At 47.7% G+C, this 22020-nt stretch overlaps 2 long non-coding RNA genes across 3 annotated transcripts; one reads left to right on the forward strand and one right to left on the reverse strand.

Annotated features, from left to right (window-relative positions):
* The first annotated feature begins 1103 nt into the window (after positions 1-1103).
* Positions 1104-18482, forward strand: LOC144158563 (uncharacterized). 2 transcript variants are annotated; one of them, XR_013320127.1, is made up of 4 exons: positions 1104-1378; positions 7034-7153; positions 8639-8805; positions 16239-18482. It is a non-coding gene; the product is annotated as an uncharacterized LOC144158563 (long non-coding RNA). The 2 variants fall into 2 exon arrangements; XR_013320128.1 differs by lacking the exon at positions 1104-1378 and adding an exon at positions 2002-3335 and having other exon boundaries at positions 7034-7193.
* Positions 18483-19142: 660 nt separating this feature from the next.
* LOC144158562 (uncharacterized) lies at positions 19143-21033 on the reverse strand. The gene is made up of 2 exons (XR_013320126.1): positions 20520-21033; positions 19143-19936 (listed from the first exon to the last, which is right to left on the reverse strand). It is a non-coding gene; the product is annotated as an uncharacterized LOC144158562 (long non-coding RNA).
* Positions 21034-22020: the final 987 nt, after the last annotated feature.

The following is a 22020-nucleotide window of genomic DNA, read 5'->3' on the forward strand; positions in this document are numbered from 1 at the left end:
TCTGCCCTCGCAAATATGCGAGAGAAAAAAAAAACACATCGTCGTTCTTCTTTTCCGCCTTCGTCATCATCCATGTCCCGGAGAATGTAATTGAAGCAGGGCAAGCCAGTCACCCCATTTTCGAAATCATCGAGTGCACGCGCATAATCAAACTATACTGAATTCGTGCAGAACGTCCTGGGGCGGTATTTTCGAGTTTTGTCCCTTTTGCGTCCCTTTCAAAAGTGTCCCTTTTGGCAAGCCCTGATTGGCTAAAAGCAAACAACCGGAAGTGACGTAACGCAAGTGCGGCAAACCTACTGCCAAACTTCCTCCATGCTGCCAACGTCCACTTCTTCACCGGAAGTACGTCACGATGAAAGGGACGCAAAAGAGACGTTTTCAAAAGGGACAGTTACGAGAATACCGCCCCTGGTCCAGCAAATGCACGTCATAAAGCCCTCGCACCGCTTCGATGGACTGCGGGATGTCGTCTACCACGGTGCGGTAATAAACCGGCATAATACCACCCCCATGACTTTGACAAACAAAATAAGTAAATGAGTTGTGACGGACAAAAAAAGAATTATATATATATATATATATATATATATATATATATATATATATATATATATATATATATATATATATATATATATATATATATATATAAGGCGCCCAGACGAATGCAGGCGCGACCGTTTCATACTCAGCTCCATTATCTGCAGAACGTATTACACATGCAGACTTAAAGAAACCTACAGCTGTATCACGTCTCCGAGATACGCCACATCAAGGGCATGTTTCACTGCTTAACGAAATGTTTAACCGTGACCTTCACGGGATAAGAGTATGTAAGACGCCGCAAGCGAAAGGAGTGGAATACGAAATATAAAGGACTATTAAACATGCGCCCGAACCGATTATGCGCAGTGCAAGGTCGCTTACTAAGCAAGCGAAGTAACGGACTAGACATCGATCGTGCGCTATATAGACGGTATTCATTCAAAAGTTTAGCGGGCGATTTTCTTCGCTTGGCCACACTGAAAGCCGCCATGTCTGTGGCCACTGTGCTAGCGCATGCGCTGTGCGCCCACAGCTCGAGAAAAAAAAAAAAAAAACACCGGTGTCCCGTTTGTCGTCTGCCGCATTTCAACTAGAGTGAACTGCACTCTAGTTTCAACCCAATTATCGGTAGTGGCGTCAAGAGATATATTATTAATCGCATTCACATTACGTGGTGACGCTCTACCTGCCATCGATAACTTCGCATCACCGGAGGATGAAACCGCGGCAGCGAACGGCCGGAACGGCGCGCAAAAGTCCGACACTGCAGCTGGCTGCCGCCGTGGATGCCGACGCAAGTGCACCCGCACCGTATCCACGACTTTGTCTGGTAAGTTCCCTCTAATACATGGTTGATTACAAAAACCGAATAATTTCTTTGGAGAGCTGTTTCACGCGTACGCCGATTTAGCGATGGTAGCGAATGCGAGGCCGCTTCCCGAGCCGTGCTGTAACCCGAGCGCTGACGGATCGCAAGCGCCCTTTGAACAAATCCCTCGAGTTTGGCTTCCGTACGGCAGCATTTTCTGCATATGCCTTCGGGCGATCGCTTTTCCGCGAGCATACGCGTGACTTATCGCGACGCAGTCGCACGCATACGTGGGCTCTAACGTTTTTACCGCTCTACCTACTCGTGCACGCCCCCGTGTGCCAACGTGTTTTCAAATAAATTGGAATGAAAACTTAGGCAGGCAGCAATGCGCCACTATCAGCTTCGCAGTCACCAGTCGCGGTCGCACGCTGGATGCCTTGTCGGTTGTTCGTACGAGGGATAAAAAACAGGCGCGCTCTTGTTTTTTATTTAAATCGCGGCAATCACTGACACTGACAATCACTGACATCACCGAGATTTTCTTCAGACTCCAATTCCAGAGAAAATCTGCTGTTGCAGTGACCAACCCGTTCCGCTGGTGCCGTGTAGATTCAATGCGCAAGTCTTGACGCAGACAAATTACTAGGACCCAGATTTCGGAAGTGTAGTGGACGCGCATTTCACGGCGCGCTGAAGGTGCGTTTCTCACGCTCGCTCGGGCGGCGGTTCGCGTTACCGGACCCGCCGGATGTGTGACGCGTGAGCTATCGTGTTCCACGCCTGCGCCGCCGCGCCATCGGGGACCTGGGGGGGTTTATTTCTCTTCGCTTAATAAGGCACTTGAGTTCCAGCAACCGGTCGGTGTGGTCGCTTTCATCGTCGCTCGTCAGCCGACGAGACATGGTGTCAGAAGTGGGATAAAGTTAGCGACACATCGATCAGTTATTAATAGCAATCAGTCTAAGGTGCGTAGCCTGCAAAACACGCTATGGCGGATGGAGATCCTTCTATACAGTTCAGCGGCACCGGGCTTCAACCGCCACCGAAATTCGATTTTGGGAACCCAAGCTCTTGGAAAGAATGGGTCTACCAGTTCGACGACTATTGCTATGCATCTGGGCTCTACCAAGCGCCGGGAGAAGTACAGGTCAGAACGCTTCTTTACGACATGGGCTCCCAAGACGCCTGCCGCGTTCTCGACACTCTAGCATTGTCCAGCGAAGACTGGAGCTCGCTAGAAGAAGTTCACCGATCACTTCATCCACCCGGTCAACGAGGTCTACGAAAGTGTCCGCTTCCACCGTCGAACCCAGGGCGAAGGCGAGACCGTAGACGAGTTCTACACTGCGCTGCGTACACTTGTCAAAAAGTGCAACTACGCCTCAGCGGAAGTGGAAGAACGACTCGTTCGAGACAGGTTCGTCGTGGGTCTCCGGGACTCTAACCTTGTGGACAAACTGTGCCGAACACAAAAGCTCACCCTTGAAGAAGCAAGACTACAGGCTCGCATCAACGAAGATGCCGTGAAAGCCCGTGCAGCAGTGTTCCAAAAAGAGCCGAATTCTGCTCACGTTGTGGCCGAGGCCAAAGTTAAAAAGCGCTTCCAAAAGCCGCGACATGGCTCGGATTCTCAAGGGAGCTCCGGCAAGCGTGTTACGAAGTCCAACACAAGCGACGCTACCACGAGCTGCAGATACTGCGGTCGACCAACGCATCCTCGAGCAGATTGCCCAGCTAGGCAAGCCAAGTGCAAAGGGTGTAATCGGATTGGACACTTCGAAGCAGTCTGCGAAAAGAAAAGCAAGAAGAACATGGGAGCTCTCACACTGCACTCCATAGCAGCCATCACCAGAGCCAAGTTCGTAAAAGTGGCCGTTAACGGACTACGCTAACTTCAAGGTTGACTCGGGTGCGGAGGTGACAGTGGTACCGGACTCGTTTCCAGGCATACCGAAACAGCTGCAAAAGCCAGAAGGTGAGCTTACGGGCCCAGGAAATTACTCCCTCACCGTTCTCGGAACATTCCAAGCAAAACTGAGCTGGAAAGGCAGGTCTACAGTGCAAACAGTGTATGTTGTGCCTTCGCAAGACCCGCCGCTTCTTGGATTCCCTGCGATACAGGCTCTCGGAGTTATACGGTTCGTGGACAGTGTAACGGATTCTACCGTCACTTTGAAGGACAGTCTCTTCGATGGCTTGGGCGAGCTGCAAGACGAATACGTGATACGTCTCCAACCAGGCGCCAAACCGTTCTCACTCAACGTGCCGAGAAGAGTACCGATTCCGCTTCACAAACCAGTTCGAGAGGAGCTCACCAAGCTCGAATCCCAGGGAGTCATCCAACGGGTGGACCGTCCCACACCATGGTGTTCCGGTATGGTGGCTGTTCCAAAAGCAGGAGGAGGCTACCGAATTACGTTGACCTCACCCGACTCAACGAAGTCGTGCTTCGGGAGCGTCACATACTACCCTCAGTCGAGAACATCCTGGGACGCCTCGGATCAGCAAAGGTATTCTCTAAGCTCGATGCTACCGCTAGCTTTCACCAGGTGAAGCTTTCAGAAGAAAGTCAAGAACTCACTACGTTCATAACACCAATGGGAAGATTCTGTTTCCAAAGGCTACCTTTCGGAATCTGCTCAGCGCCAGAATATTTTGAGCGACAGATGAGCAGAATTCTGGAAGGCCTTGCAAGAGTTGTGAGCATGATTGACGACATTCTTGTCTTCGGAGCACCGCAGCAAGAGCATGACCAACGTCTCAAGCAGGTGTTATAGCGCTTGGAAGAAGCGGGAATCAAGCTGAACCGCAAGAAATGCACGTTCTCTGCAAACCAAGTCAAGTTTCTTGTAGTCGTGGTTAGCGCACAAGGAATCAGTCCCGATCCAGAAAAGGTCAAGGCCTTGGCCAAGCTACCAACCCCATCGGATGTCAGCGGTGTCCGAAGACTGCTGGGAATGGTGAACCATGTGGGCCGCTTCATTCCTCATCTTTCCAACATCACAGCACCGATCAGGGCATTGCTTCAAAAGAGAAACTCATGGCTTTGGGGACCGTGCCAGCAAGCTGCTTTCGACAAGCTCAAAAGCTTGCTCAGTTCAGAGGTCTGCATGGCTAAATATGACCCATCGTACCCCACGATTGTGTCAGCTGACGCAAGCTCATACGGTCTCGGAGCCGTATTGCTTCAAGATCAACCATCGGGAGAACGACGAGCGGTTGCTTGCGCCTCACGATCCCTAACGGACACTGAAAGCCGCTACAGTCAAACAGAAAAAGAAGCTTTGGCTGTGACGTGGGCTGTCAAGAGGTTCGACCAGTTTCTGAGGGGCATCGCATTTCAAGTCGAAACGGATCATCGTCCTTTAGTCACGCTCCTGGGATCAGCAGAACTCGACATGATTCCGCCCAGAATCCAGCGCTTGCGAATCCGTCTTATGCGCTATCAGTTCACTGTTCTCTACGTCCCTGGCAAGCTGATTGCCACGGCAGACACGCTGTCAAGGGCTCCTATTCAGGGACACGATCCTGAGCGAAGTCAATGGCAGACAGACTTCATCGAGTTATTTATCGGGGAAGTCGTTACAGCAGCTGCCAACCTCATGTCCTGCCGCATGGATGCCTTACGCAAGCACCAAGCGGAAGACGGCATCTGTTCTGGGCTACTCCGCTTCTGTGAGAAAGGATGGCCAGAAAACGTCTCAAAGGTTCCAGTTCATCTAAGGGAGTACTGGAAGGAAAGAGGCAACATCACAGTGTGTGATGGCTTCTTGCTCAAAGATCGCCGCATCATTATTCCAAGCCTGATGCGCCGTGAGGTACTTCAGCAAATCCACGAAGGCCACCAGGGCATTGGACGGTGCAAGGCAAGGGCAAGGGACGCAGTATGGTGGCCTACCCTTAACAGCGAAATTGAGCAGCTCGTAACATCGTATGAGAAATGCGCTCAGACGAGAGTTCAGCGTTCGGAGCCACTAATCGCAACACCGACTCCAAATCGGCCATGGCAGCGTGTAGGCGCCGACTTGTTTGAACTTGATGGAACTCACTACATAATCGTGGTGGACTACTACTCTCATTTTCCGGAAGTAATCAGCTTGTCGTCGACCACCTCCACAGCTGTCATTGCGGCTGTCAAGAGCACGTTCACGCGACATGGAATACCTGATGTGTTCGTGTCCGACAACGGCCCGCAATTTTCGTCACGGGTATTCGCCGAGTTCGCGCAGACCTACAGATTTCATCACATCACGAGCAGCCCGGGCTACTCACAGTCAAACGGCGAGGCAGAACACATGGTGCGGACCATGAAGGATCTTTTTACAAAATCCAAGGACCCACACATGGCGCTTCTGGTGTACCGCGACACGCCAGGAGCGAGCGGATACAGCCCGTCGCAGCTCCTAATGGGCCGACGTCTGCAAACGACAGTGCCGAAGATGCCAGACACCCTGCAACCGGAGTGGCCACCACACGACGAAGTTGCAGCTAAGGATAAAGCTAACCGAACAAAACAAAGTCAAGACTTCAACCGTCGTCACGCCGCCCACCAACTCCGCCCACTCGCTGACGGGGAGGATGTGTGGGTGCAGGATATGTCATGCGCAGCAAAGGTGCTCAGCCCAGCAAGAAGACCACGCTCATATGTGGTGGAAACACCGACAGGCATCATTCAGCGCAACCGTCGGCATTTGGTGCCGTTCAACGGTGCAGGCATGCCTGATGGCCTTGCGTCTGACAGTTATTCAAGCACAGACGAAACACCAGCAATGACGGTTGAAAGCTCCGCGGATCAAACCCGCCGGATGTGTGACGCGTAAGCTATCGTGTTCCACGCCTGCGCCGCCGCACCATCGGGGACCGGGGGGGTTTATTTCTCTTCGCTTAATAAAGGCACTTGAGTTCCAGCAACCGGTCGGTGTGGTCGCTTTCATCGTCACTCGTCAGCCGACGAGACAGGAAGTACCTTAATTTGAGGAATGAAAAAAAATTGGGCGTTTTAATTAGTGAACAAAGCGGAGTAACGCTAGTTCCATCTTTGGCTCGTTCCTTTTACCTGCGCTATTTTTACTGTGCACCTTAAAACACCCGGTTATTCCTCCCTCCCCCTCTGTGCTTTTACTACATAGCTGCATTTATTACATGGAATGGAGAGTTGATTTTTAAGCATTGCCTTGGGCACACATGGTATCTAGCAGGTTATTTTATGCACCATTCTTTTTTTAAGCAACCAACCTTCCCAACCGGCAAGCAGACTATTCATATGCTTGCAGGCTCTGTTTTCACCATCCTTGCGTCTGCACATATGTATATTTGTTAAACGTTGCCTGCATACCTTCTAGTCCAGACTTCATATTTGAAAAGCGGCAACTGGCCACAGTTGCCGCGTTTCTAATGGAGGCGAAAAGCAGAAATGCCCATGTTCGAGATTTTGGCACACGTTAAAACATCCCCAAGTGGTCAAAATTAACCTTAGTCCCTCACTACGGTGTGCCCCATTGCCTGTGTAGTGTCAGTGTGTTAAACCTCATAGTCAATCAAAGTGTTCGTACAAACCTTCTACAAAGCAAGCACAAGCCGTTTTCAACTTTATGTGGTCACTGGTGAACTGACTGTTGTAAAACTGTGCATCGCAGCATGTTTAAGTTCACATGTTACTACTCACTCTTGCAGGTCTGAAGCATGAGATCAACCACTGGCTCTCAACAGCCACTCCCCCAGTCCGGCGAAGTCAACAAAAAGCCATCCAGCCACCACTAGGCACACAAGGCTGCAGAAAAAACTTGGCATAGCGTATGCATGTTTCTGGCCTATTTTTGCTTCTCTTAAGAAGGTAAAGTTTATGCAGCCTGTGTTGCTTTTCAGTTTCAGTTGTACAACTTTTTTTTTATGTTGATTATGCATTTTCGTGTTGAAACGTATAAAAATGTGCAGTGCCAAAGGGACACTGCACCTCCAAGGCAAACTTCATTTTAGATTTTTTTATCCTTCACCTCCGTAAATGCTGGCATCATTACAGGAGTACTTGTCGAACGTTTTGATGTGTGGGTGTTTGCGTCTGTCCTGAATGCAAGATGGTGTGCCACGGCCCCTTAAAGGGCTGGACCTACCCCACTTCTGATAGTGATGAAAAGCATGTCATAGTCTTCACATAAGCCATATTATGGCCAATTCTTTAAATACGTGTGAACATCCACTGCCTGACTACTCTTTATGTCCCAACTTTCAGCCTCTCACCAGTGCTAGTAAACATCCTACGTGAGGCTGACCCCTTTGCTAAGCTGCACAGAAAAAAGGTCAACCCAACAGCTCAGCCATTATCAGCAGCTGACAATCCTTGTGAATCCTCAGGTGCTGTCAAGTGCACAAATAACTCCGCCATGTGCTCACCTTTGTGAGAGAGAAACGAGCCAAGAATGCCCCAGCAACACATCAGTGATGGCCTCCCAGATGGCCGATAGGATTCTCCAGGTACAGCACGGAGGGGTTTTGAACCCCCTCTCCCAAACATTTTACTATGCTGCACATAAGCAAGTGCTAGCATTCATTTTGGCAAGGCTCCTTCCATTCTCCCATACCTCCATACACCCCCAACCCCTAAAAGTATCTCTGGCTGTACCAACAGTTGATGGACTGTGAAGAATGAGCACCCTGGAAAGAACTAAAGGAGGTGTTTCAGGTGTGCATTTGGAGGTTGTCAGGTGACACACTGTTGAGTCGAGTTGATACGTGCAGCATACCACGGTAGCAATGCACCAAGCATGTGTGATCCTGCATTCAAGGCCAGTGCACTGCAGGCGTATTAGTAACTGCACTTGCATTGGGTCAAATTAAACTACGCAGCTGTTGAGAAAAACAATGGGGTGTACTCACGGGAGCAAAACTCTAGATTGATGCAAGCAGCAGCTGAAAGGCATTACATGCTGCCACATGAATAAGTGCCTCCTGCCAAGAAGACACTGGCTGTACGGCCTAGTTTAACAGTACGATGTTCATTTCGTGCTTGTTGCTTTGGCTACATGTGGCTTCGGCCTTGTTGAAGCGTTTTAGCGATTAGCGGTCAGTAATGCATTGAACGTTTTTTTCTTGACCTCTGATTGGGAGCTTAAGCACGCGACAGGCTTCATTAAAATCAAGTCCTAGCACTTCGGGATTTACACTCTATGCGCAGATTGTGACTATTCGTGAAGGATGAGGACAATAGAAAGGAGCAGTAAAAAATTCTTTAGGGCCTCATCTGGGGAGAGTGACCATTTGGGCTCCTTTCCTTGGTTGCAGCAAAGCCAAGGGAATGCGAGCTGTGGACCGGCGACCAAGGACAACTCCACCCGGAGCTGGGATTTTGTGCGCTGGACGTTGCGTCGTCGGCTGTCGAGCACTGAGGGCCAAAACCATCGAGAACTGGCGGCCATATCCATGCCAACAGAATCAACCTAAACAACAAGGTGAGCTGGGCAGCTACGGTCTCCCATGGCAAACACACTCAGAGACACATGGTCCCCCAGAGTCAATACACTCACGGCAGACATTCCGATTCATGCTCAGAAATTAACAAAATCCATCACATGCTTGAGTCCATTATCGTTGGAAAAAAAAAAGTTCTAAAAGCAGCCCTAACTGAACTTAAGAGAGTCGACACCACTGTGAACCCCGCCTCTTCCAAAACGTCAGACCAGCATCTCAGGCCATCGTTGACTCCAGCCACAGCAGGTTACCGACCTTGGGGTCCTCAGAAATTGGGTCCGCAGATGCAATGGACAATTCTCCATCTGGCTCTACTCAGTTAAAACACTGGGACAAGAAAATTGGCCTTGGCAAACCCCCCTTGCTTCGGGGTCGGATGATTAGTACGTTACGGAAGGTGTGCTTCAAAATTTTGGAGAACAGATCATGGAAACCCTCGTGCGACATTCAAAGCCATGTTAGTGCAATTTGAGGATAAGATTGGTGCTGAAATCACCGGTCTCAACATTTGCATCACCGGTTCTTTGAGGACGCTGCGTGAAGGGGAATGGGCCCCATAAAATCGACTGCACGTGCGTCTGGCCTCCGTCAGCGGACAGTTCCAAAGTGCTCACCAATCGTCTAAAGGCACATTCCCACTGGCGACTTGGCACATTGCGTGACGTCGCAAGTGATGAGCCAGGCATCGCTTTTTCTCGCTTTGCGAGGGAGGACAAGATCGCTCTAGGACTGAATCCCCTCGTTGCACCTCGGCAATGCAAAACCGGATAGCCAATCATGGCTAAGGAGTCAGCTGACGTAGCTGCAAAGGAAAGATTTGTTTACATCCAGCAATGCAAACAATGGTGAGCCGCTGCTGCCGCACAGGGCTGACTGTGCCTGTCGGGTCAGGGGTCAGGCCGGCAAGGAATTTTTTATGCGCTTCAGTTCTTAGGTCAGTGACTTCAGGGTATGTGTGTACTAATCAACAAACAGTGTAGAACTCATCAGTGTGGAAAGTCTTTTCAAATGGCAAACACGGTGTAGAACTTGGAGCGTTCGGAGGCGTAAAAACTTCTGCATCTGTGAAAAGAAGTGAAATTTGCCGGCCGGGATGCGAGTATTGTTGCATCGAATTAATTACTAAATGCAAAACATGGCTGACCGGCACGTTTCTCCTAAACGTATGGAGCCCTTCTCGCAACACCTCCAAATTGACCAAGCTTTTTTAGAAAACTCTTGAAATTTTCCATTTCGACACATTACTCATTGTCGGTGATTTTAATGCACATCACACTAAGTGGGGATTGCAAGCATGACACCATTAAAAAGCGAAAACCTTTGGCTTGCCCAACAAGAAGGCCTCACCCTTACCACTGACCATATGCATCCCACTTGCACCGGAAGTAGTGTGAGCAGTGATGAGCAGCAGTGTGAGCAGCCTTGCCTCACTTTTACAGAACACACGTAAAGGAAGACCACTTTACGCAACACATAAGAGAATCTCAGCAGCGACCACCCGGCAACATCAAACGAAGGTCTGGTAGGCCCGCTTATCCTCATTTACTGAGATGCATTTCAAGGGCTCTGAGTGGTGCAGCGGGATTCCTCACACTCGGTGATTGGTCCACATAACTGAGAAATAACTAACATCAAGGCAAAGGCAGATCAACTGGGCCGAGGTGCTGAGCAGGCAACTAATTATACATTTGAAGCAGGGAACCAATGCCAGGTTGACTTGCAGCTTCCCCACATGTGGGAGGCCAAGAGTGGTTTGCAACAGCAACTCCGCAAGAACAAAGTCAGTTGCAACGTGTTTTGTCGCCTGGATTGGCTTGACCAACACATTGAAGAATACTCAGTTATTGCGACAAAATTGGCATGCAGCTTGCGATTGCACCGTGAGAAGCAACTACCCAAGACATGAAACGTCGTCTGATGCTTAATCGATCTCAGTAAGAGCCAAGCCATACATTGATGCAACCTAATGGGGAATTCCATTGAGAGAACAGGAGCAGTGGCATCGTGCAGTGAGGAGTAGGTGACAGAACACTTGGGGGCACGCGGGAGCAGGGCCACTGCACCTGCCATGAGTGCGGCACGCACCCGGAGAGCAGGTGGGAGAGGAAAAAACGACGAGGGGAAAACACGGTCCCGACCGGCTGTATGGGCATACATGATAGCATTTATCAGGTTAAATAAGGGCGAGCCGGCTACATTACTTGCAGTAGCAGCAATATGAGGCCTGTCTGCAAGATTGGCGAGTGTGGATCAGGCGGTATCACTACGAGGGCGTCTCAAATACGACAAAAACCAGTAACAGAGGCTATTTTGCTCATATGCACCATCTCTCGGGGTGAAGTAGAGGTTAAACTGCCGGCTACTTGTTCTTGTAGTCGTTCGTGCGAATCTCCCCGGTGCCGTTCGTTTTTCTCTCTCTCTCTCTCTCTCTCTCTCTCTCTCTCTCTCTCTCTCTCTCTCTCTCTTCAGCCTTTAGCGTTTTTGAGAACTGAGAACGAATATTTCAGTAGAAGAAACACCCCCGCCCCACGCAGAATCGTTAAATGATGTACAACCAAAGTGGGAAGCTCCTTCACTGGGTCTGTTTACTGAACAGCACCGTTGATTCTGGGCATGGAGTTCAGTGAGAGTAAAGCCCCTCCTATGGGCAGGGCCGCGGCGGAGGGGCTTTAATTTAGAGCAGCCCAGCGGCAGCGTGGCGGCGCGCGCCATGTCGTCGCTCCATGTACCATAATTACCCAATTCTAACGCGCTCCCTTTTTCCGGAAAAATAGGCCGAAAAATCACATCGGATTCGAAACCGAAACCGAAACAGCAGAAATTTCGTCCCACCCATTGCCATCACCATGTCAAGATGGCGCTAAAGCTTTTAGCAATGATTTTTCGGACGCAGGAACCATATGCGCCTAGACTTTTCTATCGGCGTTCACACAAATCCTAAAATTGTTCCACTTGCGCGCTTGATAACAGCAATGGTAGCAGCGGCTCTCACGCGTTCAAAACGAGCGGTCGGCTGAAGCGTGCGGCTCTGGAGAAGCTCGCGGGATGGGCGTGCGAGGCGTGGGCCACGATCCCATCGACCATGGTTGAATGTTCGTTCAGAAGTGTGGCATCGCGAAGGCTCTTGGCGGCACCGAGGACGAGATGTTCTGGTCAGCGGAAAGCGACGAGGAGTGAGATGAGCGAAATTACTTTGGGGAATAAATCGCCCATTTCTCCCGCATTCGTTTGTCTGGGTTATAAAGTTCCGTGCGCGTTACAAACGGAGGTGCATGGTTTTTTTTGTCAGAAAAATCGGGTGCGCGTTAGAATCGGGGGCGCGTTAGAATTGGATAAGTACGGTAGCTCAGAGATTTCCCACCGCGTGAACTTTGTCGTGAAAGTTCGCTCCACGTATTCCAGCCTTTAGGCATCCCAGCAATCTCTGCGGAAAAGCATGTGTGAGCAAAGCCGGGCAGAGCACGTGTGGCGGTGTGAAGCATTCGCATGCTCGTAGGGCTCGCTGCCCATTCCACAAAGTTGCAAATGCACGATGGATACTGCCGCGCTCCCCGATACAAGGGAGCAAAACACACACACACACACACAAAGGGGAGGATATGACGTTAAAGGTCATGTGACTTCCTTCGTATCGTACTGTGCTCACTCAGACTTTTCAAGCAGGAGCAGATCGAACTGCTCCCAACTGCTCTCAGAGCACCGAAAGTGGTCTCGCACTACCACTGGATGACAGTGCTCCTACTTCTGTTCGACCACTGAAACACGCCTGCTCAGGAGAGAGCACTTTCAGAGTGCTTTTGAGTGCTCCTGCTCTCCCAATGAAATTCGCCATAAGTGTCATTCCCTATCAGTTTGGTAGCACGGACAAAGAACTACTGAAGGTTATTCAGGATCTTCATATTGCAAGCTGTGCTGCCAAGGTACTGCTCCCCTACTCGAGCCGGAATAATGCCCTCCTCAACATTACTTCGGGCAAGGTACGCGGCTGCCATTACGGCCCTTTGCACAAAACAAAATGTGCTTTTAGGCAAAACGACATCAGGAACAAATGCTTGTAATCTAGGTTATGACTTTTTGGAACCCCTCACTCATTAGCTCAATATGTGTTGGGATAGAAGCCACATTCTGAAACAGTGGAAAAGAGCCAAAAATATTTTAATCCCTAAACCTGAAAAAAAGCTTACGATTGAAATTCTCCAGCCATTATCTCTCATTCCATGCATGGGAAAGGTTCTTGAACATGGAGGAAAACTCTTTTTCTGCATACCATGATCAGTTTCAGACGTACACTTTCTACAAAGGTTAAGGCAGCATGAGCTTTAGCTAACAGCCAAACAAGGAGTCGCATTTTAAGCACATTGGACATTAACCTTCCTTGCAGCACGACTTTACAAGTAGCTATTCCAACAACGCGGAGATTGCATCCTCATTCCCCCTCTTCTCGTGAAACGCACCCCAATTACAACGACGAGCGACGATAGGCCAGGGCGCAAGCTCTGCGCAAACGCTAAGCTAAATGTGAGGACGTGGTTTACAGGGACGCAGCCAACTATTTTCGTCTCGACGTAATAGTAGTTGCTGTAGTCAATAACCAGGGAAACTCCATTGCCTCTGGCCCGCTTCATACCCCAGTGGTGTATGAAGCAGCAGCCATTGCACTGGCAATGGTGGCCTTCACAAAAATCAGAACAGTAAAAAAATTCAGGGAAGCTTGCGCTCACGTGCAAGACGATCATTGACGGACACAAAGTTGAGTTTTATTGTCGTGGTGCCGTGGTTGACGTCGGCGGGATGGCATTTCATTACCTTACGTTGAGCAACGCCAGAGTGACCTCGTCGTTTTGGTCGACGTTTTCTTGTGCCGCCCTGTAAGCATGACTTATCGTCTCTAGCAGATGCTTTGCACACCGAGCCTGTCGAAGCACACCGGCCTCTTCCTTTCCTCGGCCATGCCAACTATCTGTGGCCTATCCACTATCCGCGACAAACTATGCACACGTATCAAGGCACGCGAGCATGAATGGTGTGAATTTTTGTAGTATTTTAAAAGCTGCGGACACCATACAGAAATGATTTGCTCAACAGCATCGCTGTTAATTAAAACCTCCAAGTCTGCAGTCCTAAATTTCTCCCGAGGGCAGATCTCCGAAGAGGGCAGATCTCTAACTTTTGGCTTCGACCCCGAAAAACGAACCGGCAAGTTCTGGACCGCTAATTCTGGACCGCTAATTCTGGATCTAATCTGGACCGCTGCCCTCTTTGGCATGGCCAGGAGTGAATCCGCACACAACGCCGCTTGCGGCTTCACCAACCTAGCGCACGTCAATCTGGACGGTGGCTTCATCTCACTGTCAGGCAGGAACAGAGTAGTGTCCTACACGGATATCCCCAACCACTGTCAGCTGACCTGAGCCTGTATCCCTCCCAGGAATCTGTGGTTTGGAGACACCTCCAGACAAATTCGTGTCGGAGCTTAATTGTCTACAGCTACTGTTACCCAGGACAGGTAACAGTAGCTGTCCCCCCACCCCCCCTGCAGAGTGCCACAGGTGCCAGGAAGGAGCAGGCCTAGCACACATGCTATGTCAGCGTCCTCACACAGCCACACCAAGTTGCAGTGTTAATAGCAGTGGGAGACCGTACTGCACAGCTCCTACTTGGGGAGAGTAGAACAAGGGTAGGAGCAGTAAGCACCCTGGAACTATCATCACATCTGTCTCTGGCCCTCCAACACCTTTCACCATATGAATTGTTCCAATTTTTACTGCCCCATTTGCTCAATTCTTAGTTCCTACCCCATTTTAATAAAAGGTGTATTGAATGTTAAATACTCCAAATCTTTGTGCATCAACCGTAAGTGCATCTATCGCAAGTGCAAGGGGCATGAATAAAAGGGGATGCTTAGAATAAAAAAAAATTACAATGTAGCAGTGAGTGTGAATTTTAGCATGTTTTAGCTATGATGGGCACGTAAATTGCTTTTCAGTGATGCTGTGTGCCAGATACTAAGTTCCCTTCTATGTACACAATGACGAGTTTTTCCCAGCAGAGTCCTGGGTATCGCGTTTACAATAGTGAAAATTCACTATCTGCTACTTATTTTTTTTTGTAGGTCTTTAAGCAAAGCCTGCAAAGCTGTTAGTAGGCAACAGGTTAGTGGGCAACAACAGAAAAAGTTTATTCAGCACACAGTGTGTCATTTGTGATGTCACTGCTTAAAATGATATTTGCATTTTCCTCGTGTTAAAAAAATCACAGCAACTGGACAGTATCATACACAGAAAAGTGTTGAAGCAGTTCAAAGAAATAGGGATTTAAAGGCATTATACAGACAGGTAATAATTTTCTGGTAAATACACAAAGTAATGCCACACTCTTAAACTAAAAAGATAATTGAGATTGATGTGATTTCACTAACATAGCACGTTAATAACAACTGAACAAGACGACGAGCTGCAGGCTTACAAAATTGCTTCACCGATGCAGTTGTTGGAGTCAGAAAAGAAATCTGTAAATACAGGATACAAATGACCATCAATACCAGACGTGCCCAGTAAGTGCAGTCTTCTGCTGAATGGCAAACATGCAAAAAAATGACTTGATACACTTAATTTACAACTAAAAACAAACTGCAAAAAATGTGAGTATAATCAGATTGCAAGGTAAAACTGACAGGACTAAATTCCTTGGCAAGTTGCAGTATTCCAAAATGGTTTTACCAATGCTGCAAATATAACCCGCCGCGGTGTCTCAGTGGCTAAGGCGTTGCGCTGCAAAGCACGAGGTGCAGTCACTTTCATTTCCGAGGGTTGGGGTGGTCGGACCAGCGACAAGCGCCTTACCGAGTCTTGCGGCATCTTAAATAACCTCGTACCAGGTGACGCAGTGTTGGCTGACAGAGGATTCACAATAGGTGATGCTGTTGGCATCCACTCAGCCAAGCTAGAAATGCCGGCTTTCACTAGGGGGAAATCGCAGTTATCGGCTTGGGACGTCCAAAAAACTCGAAAATTGGCTAATGTCCGCATTCATGTAGAACGGGTGATTGGGCTACTTAGAGGACGATACCGAATCCTGTCAAGCAGTATTCCAATTGATCTTGTGACTGTGAAGCACAATGAGAGGCTCACCCAGCTAGACAAAATTGTAGCTGTCTGCGCAGCTCTAGCAAATCTGAGCCAGTCAGTTGTGCCATTCGAATAGGCATTTTCCAGCAAGCCGTGTGCATCAGTTTGGCTGAGACAACAATGTCTAGCAGTTTCCCTTATTGTGTGGGAAATAGGTGGGTGAGGCACGCCGTAGTGGAAGGCTCCGGATTAATTTTGGCCACCTGGGGCAAGAAGGGGGGGGGGGGATCTTTAACGTGCGCCGAAATCTCGCAGACACGGGCGTTTTTGCTTTTCGCCTCTGTCAGAAAAGTGGCTGGGAATCGAACCTGCAACGTCCTTGGGCCCAGCAGCACAACACCTTAGCCACACAGAAGAGGATGGAATGGGAATGGCCGCAATGAAATGCCAATACTGGGCAACAGTGAAAAGAGCAGCAGGCATCCAATGCCACTGGTTAGAAGGCGAACATGACCATTAAGACAGCCAGGATGCAAGGCATGGTTAGTGTGGTGTGTAACGGGTGTGCAAAAAATGTTGTGTGGTGGGCATCTAAAATCGCCGCAAACCATGTGTATTTATTGGAAGTATGATTTGGAAGTATGATTTGGAAGTATGATTTGGTGTATTTATTGGAAGTATTATTGATGCAATTTTTTGTTTTGCTGTAGTATCTAAATGCACAGATGTTTTGGTTTTCATTGTGTGATTTGCAGTTATGTTCTGTCATGAAGATTTTAGCCCTGGCCATCTGTATGAATGCACTCTTCTGTTCAAACAGAACATTATGTGGATTTTGCTCCTGTAGACATGAAAGGCTGCTTCCTGGACTGTTGACCGACGATTTACCTAATTTCTTGGCGGTGAAAGTTTTCATGTGCCGTAATGTGTAAAATAAGCCCTCCGAATTTTCCATAATGTGAAATGCTATTCCACGCAGTGAATGGCAGCACCCATTGCGAGCCTAAAGCAATGGGAGTCTAGATGAAGACATCAAGCCCAATTTTGAACTGTTACGCTCGTGATTTTGATTCCAATGGTTTAGGTAGGTTATTTTTTGTCAGTTATTACACCACTGTCCATTTTATGCTGCTGCTGCTGCTCTAGTAAACATTCTTCAGCTTAGTTCTGTGTCTTCACAAAAAATACAGGGTGTTTGTAATGCTGCCCAATGTCAGTATTTCTTTCCCTTTTTTGTCCAAGCTGACATTGATGATTGTCGTCGTAGTATGCAAGTTTTTAAGAGTTGTTAATGTTTTGTGCAAAAAAAATTGTGCATCTTAGTTAGTGACATGAGGGGTCTCAACTCACATCAGTGAGCAAGCAAGCCACAGTCAAGAAGTTCAGTCCCACATGGGAAGGTTGCAATGCAAGAAAGGCAGGGGGGAGGGGGGTGTAACAAATTGTCACCTAATGCTGCCGTTCAAACGAAACAAGTCCTTTCCCACACATTGTAAATATGCTTGGTCATTTCTGTATGGAATTTGGTGTCACCATTCGAGAAACATATCAGTACTGATCTCCAGGATGACTAAAATATAGGCACTGATATTTGTTTTACGGTGATCCTTTAATACATCAAAAGGTCAAAAAAAAAAATCAATAGGTCTGCAGGCCACATGTGGCCCAGGTGTTTCACATCCTTGCTTTAGATTAACTGTGCACAATAGGGCATGGCTATGTGTATCAATCATAACACAAAGAATGGAAGGTTACAAGTGGTAGCACCCACACAACAAAACCAAATGGAATGGGAAAAAATGGTGTTTCCGTGTTCTAGATGCGGAGTGTCTTATGCTCGGGGGTATGTCACTTGTTGACCGGTGGCGACCGTCTGCACACCATCTGTGCATGCGCTCCTCTCCTCCTTTCCAAACAGCTGCGTACTCTCCTCTCCTCTCCTACCGTCTGCGCGCGCTCCTCCTCTGTTCGCTTCAGCTCTTTCGCGCGCATGCGCGGCTCTTCCTTCATAGTCCTTCATTCACTCTCACCCTATAAATCCAAGGAAAGCGTATATATTCCGGGAAAATGTATGTCTCCCGTTCACCGACGTTGATTTCTGTGTTGCAATTTTTTTTAAATCCATCCCAGTGAAAGCATGTTGCCTGATTGATCCCCGTATGGCGTTTATTGTGTAATATTATTTTACAATAATTCTGCTTTCATGCTCTGTTTTCTTTATGAAGGCTGAACAAATCAGCCTAGGCTGTTTTGCCACAATTAAACTGTTTTGTTCTATATTTCGACACTGTTAATGTCCAGTGAAGCGTCATTTTTTTTTTTTTACCACCGCTCTGATATTTTGGCCTAATCAGTAATGAACGATCATCGCAATTGTTCATTATAATGTTATACCGTGTCCATTTGGTTTGTGTATAAATCTACATTATATTTCTGCTTATCTCTTCTGAGTGCTCTTGTTTTACCGTTTTTTTATGTATTTTTTAACAAGAGGTCCCCCCACAGTGATAAACTATGGGACCTCTTTCTGTATTCTTCACCAATGTATGTACTGTATTATATGCAATCTTCCTAATAAACTTCAAACTTCTCTCTCGTAGTCTCCTCTCCTACAGCTGTGAATATAAAGGGGAACTAGCAGAGCGCCCGTTCAGTGCTGCGCTTGCTTCGCTTGACTCCGAGCTTCTTCAGATGAAGTAGGATGGAAGCAACAGTCCCGTCAGCGGGTGCGCTGACGCAATTAAACATAACAGAAACGCAAACGGAACCCCCATGACACTCCGCATCCTACTCATGGTTCCCTTCGGGGAGATGGGTGTAATTTTTTTTTGTACCCCAGCAAGGCTCCTTGTCTCTGTTTAGCTCCAAGTAGTAGTGCAGAAGTGACAACAAAAGAGAATCGGCAGACTGCATCGGTGCTCCTGTGACCTACTGCAAACTATCACTAATATTTAACTGATGGGTAATTACATTGTGAACTGTTGGTTGGGTGGTGTTTTATTGATGTGTAATAAAATGTTTCTTGATAGACATGTTCTCATCATGCCATTTTTAATAGTGTCCCAAGCTGCTGTTAGCAGTTACCCTAGGTGTAAGTAAGACAAGTTAACTTAAGCCTTGCTGCTGATGCCCGGAAACACCAATGTTAAGCTTTGGTGGTGCACAAAGAACATGGGTTGGTAAGCTAGTTGGTATTGCATAATGAAAAGTGGGTCTTACAAAGCAATATGAACAAAGGCAGGGCAAAGCACTGAACTGTGACTGATTGTTTATTCAAGGAATAAACATACCAATGCGATTACAACCAATGAAAAGGCTAAAAGCACATCGAAACCAACACGTCATCTCGCCCCTTCCCTGCTACATAGCAAGGTTTTGATACACGATTTCTTTTTTTGGGAGTGCAACTGAAGGGTCTCTAATGCACACATTATTAAGCATTCAATTTTAAGTACGCCTATCAATTCATGTGTGAACTTTTCCTTTTCTAAGCAATGAACGCACTTCCCAAAAAGTGGAACACAAGCGTAACTTTTCGCAGTGTGACAAAATGTGGCCCGATAATTCAATGAAGTCCTTGTGCTCACTGTACAGATCACCATTTCATAACAGTTGAATTAGCCAAAATGAAGGCGATAGCCATGAGTTTTAATTTCCTGGCCAGAAACCACGTCTTGCAAAAAATATTCTAGCACATGAAGAGTATGACTAAACTGTTTTTTTTTTATATTCTAGCACATGAAGAGCATGACCAAAATGTGTTTCTTTTTTTTTTTTTTTTTTTCATTTTCCACAGTCATTGTAAATTCAAATAGCAGTAGCTGGAAAGGCATCTAAATGCACATAAAAGGGCACCAGTCGACCTCGCTATTTATTTCTGAATATTTCTGTAGATCAGTTTCGAAGTGTGCTAAACACCATCACTGTATTTAAACCTGCTGCTGCTCACGGATGCCGCAAAAAACGGCACTCTTGAGGCTTGCCCCGCAGGACGCACACCAGCTCTGTGAGGGCGCCGTATTTCTTTTCTAGCAGCTGCATACGCCTGCAATGAAAGAGAAAGAAAAAAAACGGGCTAAAGTTCGGGGTGAAGCAGAAAGGCACAATTACTTCCATTATGTGCACAATTAGTTTTTCTAAACCAAGCAGGAGCTACAAGTTTTGTACGGAGACTGAAATGGCAGTTCTGCTGTCCCTAAAAACACATAATAGTAAATTTCGCTAAGCGCTGCTGGCGCAAAACAACAGCTTGAGACGACGTTCGTTTCCGGACGGCGTGATCGAACAGCAATTTCTTTAAAAGATATATCGGCCTCAAAAGTGCGCAGGATAGAAGTACCCGAGGTTTTGACCTTTAACTGATGCTCGCCGGTTTCCTCACTCCACCCAAGGACAATCGAAACACAGGGCTTCATGCCCTGCGCTGAGATTGACAGAAATAAATTGATCGCTGCATGCGATCCAATCACCGCACGAGAAAAAACAAGAAGAAAACACGTTGCTGCTTATGTTCGAGTTATTATAAAAAAAGCAGCCCTAAAAACGGCTTCCCTCAAGATGGCACGGGCGACACATTGGCACTGGGTTTCTCGTGCGCTAAATGTTTCACACTCAGCAAAACAACTCACCTGTGACATTAGAGCGCGGCGGCTGGCCATCAGCTGATCTGCGGCGGCGACTTGATACGCGTCTGGCGATAGGTAGATCGCACTGTACTCAACAGTACTTAGCGTCGAGTTATTACTTTGCGTTCAGTGGGCATCAGTTTGGAAATGATGCAGTTCATGCTGACAAACGACCAATGCGCTAACGATGCAACCTTTGCGCCCCGACCGGCTCGCACTCGCTCGTAGGTGTGCGCAGAGGCTGGGGTTGAATTGCAGATAAGGTTGTCACACTCATGAGCGGAACCATGAATTTTCGCGTAACCAACGCTATCGCGGTGCAACAGACTATCAAGCCACTCGCACACGCCTTGCACGAAAACACAAGCTTATATCGCGGACCGCGACCTGCCTGGCCGCCATGAAGGCACGGAGGAGAAGAGGAGGGCCTGATCTGCGGGCCGTGCGCACAACGTCGCCTAGCAACAGACGCTTGGCCACAGATATGGCGGCGCACGCATGGTTGCCTGTATGTATGTGAATACGCTCTATAAACTCACTCACGATAAATTGTGCAACTTCGGCAAAACGTCACAGACGTATGCGGCAGCGGCGGGGGCGCGAGGGCATAAATTATGCCGAGGGGCGGAGCCCGCATAATTAGTATGGCTTACAAGCCGGGCAGCGTTACTGGCGCTCTCCGCAGGCTTTACCGGACGCTTACGTGCGTGCAAAACCGAATGGAACAATGATCAACTACAAAACAAAAGACCAGCCAATCAATAACAAGCAGTTTCTAAAAGCTGGAAATCAAAACAACTACTGCCGCGCGCACGCATATACTAAAGTCTTGATCGAGGTACTTTAGCATCGACTGATCGCGCCTCACCATTGGACATTTTGGATAACGTAGTGGTGACTCGGTGCATTTTCTGCGATCCCTTGGTGAATTTTACTCCGTATCACTCTGTTACCCTGTAAAACCTTTTTCCGAGTATATATGCGCAATCCACTGCGAAAGAAAATGCATACCGATAGCGAGAGCGAAACGGAAGACGAAAGAGAAGTACGCCTCCATTAATGATATATATATATATATATATACAAGAGAAGAAAAACTTCGAACAAGGTAAAAGCACGATTGTGGCCTACGTTTCAGCAAAGAGATTAAAGCAAGTTCTCTTTGCTGAAACGTAGGCCTTGTTCGAAGTTTTTCTTCTCTCGTGTTCTCTACCATCTTCAAAGTTCTACTACTCCCTATATATATATATATATATATATATATATATATATATATATATATATATATATATATATATATATATATATATATATATATATACATAACTTTTATCCCCGTGCACCCCCTAACCGTCGGCCGGAATCCCTTGGGATTCGTCGGCGGTCAGGGCGAGACCGATGACTTTGCGTTGCTCTTCTGCTTTATGGTTGAGCAATAAGATCTCCCAAGATTCCACATTTCTGTTCCTCTTGTTGTAGAAAGGGCATGTACAGACCATGTGGA

Source organism: Haemaphysalis longicornis, unplaced genomic scaffold, assembly GCF_048455015.1.
Source record: "Haemaphysalis longicornis isolate Haplotype H1 unplaced genomic scaffold, Haemaphysalis longicornis Haplotype H1 scaffold_10, whole genome shotgun sequence".
Classification (NCBI taxonomy): domain Eukaryota; kingdom Metazoa; phylum Arthropoda; class Arachnida; order Ixodida; family Ixodidae; genus Haemaphysalis; species Haemaphysalis longicornis.